The sequence below is a fragment of the Anser anser genome (genome assembly GCF_964211835.1).
Source record: "Anser anser genome assembly, chromosome: 11".
Taxonomy (NCBI): Eukaryota; Metazoa; Chordata; class Aves; order Anseriformes; family Anatidae; genus Anser; species Anser anser.
In genome coordinates, this window is record NC_139732.1 from 3317501 (window position 1) to 3320000 (window position 2500).

The 2500-nt window shown below is 43.2% G+C and overlaps 1 protein-coding gene across 5 annotated transcripts in view; it reads left to right on the forward strand.

The window, feature by feature from the left end:
- TSHZ3 (teashirt zinc finger homeobox 3) overlaps positions 1–2500 on the forward strand; it is a 64356-nt gene that overhangs the window by 38990 nt on the left and 22866 nt on the right. Inside the window, exon 1 of one of the 5 annotated variants that reach the window (XM_083795006.1) lies at positions 1–2500. This exon is cut by the window's left edge and continues 6450 nt beyond it; it is cut by the window's right edge and continues 2733 nt beyond it. The exons of the other annotated variants lie outside the window; for them this stretch is intronic. The gene's annotated coding sequence lies outside the window, so the exon portion shown is untranslated. 5 annotated transcript variants of the gene reach the window in all.

The following is a 2500-nucleotide window of genomic DNA, read 5'->3' on the forward strand; positions in this document are numbered from 1 at the left end:
CGCAGATCACTAAATGAGCCAACTGGGAGATACCTTTGATGATGAGGCTGGGCTTGGTGGCTGCACACAAATGTGTGTTGATCTAACAAACACTGTGTTTTCAAACCAGTTTAACTGGATTGTTTTCATATCAGTATAGTACAACTTACTTTGCATTAAATCAAAATAGAGCATTCTTATACCAGAATAAGGTTGGCACTTGCTGCAATCGAGCTGCAACCAGTTAACAAATACAGCTTATCTAGAGAAGTGCAGCTGGATGCACAGTTCGTATCCGAGGAAATGCTCCCTCTGTCTTTTAAGAGGCTGAGCAGTAAACAGAAGAAGGGAGTGACTTTGTCGACAGGGTTAACCCAGGCAGTTTCTAAATCCTTGTCCAGGGACAGAGCCGTGCACGGAAGCTGACTTTGATCCTGCTCCTCAGAGCTGGCAGAGAGGGAAAGCAGCTTTTGGGGATGCTTCTCCATAAACTTAAGTATAGTCTGGGATTAGCCATCATTGCCCGTTTGTCATTACCGATGAACTGTTTTTCTACGTGGTATGTTCCCTTTCAGCCTTACCCCTTTATACTCAAACCTTAATACATTATCCCATGCCAAGAAGTCCGAGTTCATCAAGGGCAGTGTTTTCCTTTTGGATCACTGCTGTGTTGTTCACTTATCTGCCCCCTCAAAAGAGTATCAGAAACCTCTGTCTTGGGAAAAGGAATTCCTGTGAGCATTTGGACCTGAATATCTGCTCACAAGGCACCGATGGGACTTACTGGTGCAATTTGCTGTGTCTGCTGAGGGCCTCCCTTACTGTCAGTACCCTCAAAATAAGATACCTCCTGTTTTTTTTCAGTGTACCCTAAATGAGATAGAATAGATAACGGTGATAAAAAGTAAGGACCGTGTGTTTAATGTTATTTGCTGAACATTGTGTGGAGTTAATGTCCAGAGGGTTCTCTGTATAAAAGCAAGATCAATCCCATGGTTGATTTGAAAAGCAGTAATAGCGAGGATTGTCCAGGTTACTTCTATAGCAGTGCTTGCTTATTACCTGTGTTGGCTCCTATCTCTGATGAGGGTTTCTGGACAGTAAAAACCCCAACAAGAAAAGTTGATGTTCTCTGCATCTTTTTACGATGTGTCATTAAGAATCCAAACTTTGTAATGGAGTCTACGTGAAAGAATTGTGCTATGTCGAAGGCACGATTTGTAATGCGTTAGAAGAATAACGTGCACCATTGCAACAGGAAGAGGCTTCCTTGCCAAATGTACTTGAATTTTATTAAGTCCTACCATCTGCTTTCTTTGTAGTATTCCTAATTTCCTGAGAAAAGGATCTAGGTGTTTTCTACTTTTAAAAAATTCCTTACAGGTCCAATTCATGATTTTTGTTTCCCATATTCTGTTGTTGTTTCTTACTGATACCTAGGTCCCTTGAGCTTCTCTGCATAGCCATGTCTAAGGAGAACCCAGCTGTCTTCAGTTCCTCTCTTTGCAGCGTCAGTGGGTTCCATCTCAAGAGAACTGCAGAACTGAGGCCTTCTGTTTCAGTCCCCTCCCAGGTTTGATACAGGACACTTAACAATGTTCCCTATTCTGAAAATTTTGTAGGCCACCAGAAAGGCTCCATTTTGTTTCAGATTGCCTTTTGAATGATGAGGCAAGGTATATTACAAAGATGGTAGAGAGTATGTGTTTCTCTGAAAGAACATGCCTCTCTGCATTTGTTTTAAATGCTTTTTTAATGTTTTAGGGCTTGTCTACAGAGAGAGATTATATCATGTTATGGTAGGGTGGGAATTTAAAGTAGCAATTTTGAAGTAAATTAATTCAGAATCAAACATTCCTGTTCTGGCACAAATTAATCATGAATAATTAATTGCAAATAATTAATGAGGACTAACTATTTGGTATTTACAAGCCCTTAACAGTTTTAGTTCTCTCCCATGTCTCTCCCATGTCTCTCTCCGTCAGAGACATTTACTGGCAGTAACACCTCTAGACTATGTAAGAGGAAGCAGAACAAGTACACGATGAAGGTGCATATGTTTATGTATCATCTCTCGATGATAACTGTTCTGTTCTTTTAACCAAGCAAGTTGCTGGTATGTGTGCTTCTACTCGCTTGCCGTGGTGGTTGTGCAGAGTGTTCCTGTAGTGAATGGTTGTAGTAAATTTATGGACCAACATGTGACAACCACTATGTCACACGTTTTGCGGCCTGAAACGGACAAGCTCACGTTGTGAATGTTTCTGTCCTGTCACGGGACTGTGCTCGGATGTGGAGCAGACGCCAGCACGCTGACTGGCAGTGCCACAGGGCAGAGAGAGCAGTGCTGCCCACCATGCCCCGTGTGTCCCGGCTGGGGGTCAGCATGTGGGCAGCAGGGCCACAGCCGCCATGTTGTCAGGAGGCCCAGTGGCCGCACGGAGCTTGGAAGCTTTCAGGCCTGTGAACTTGAATGGGCATAGAAGGACCAGACTGAGCAGCTGGTATAGGCTGAGCTTTC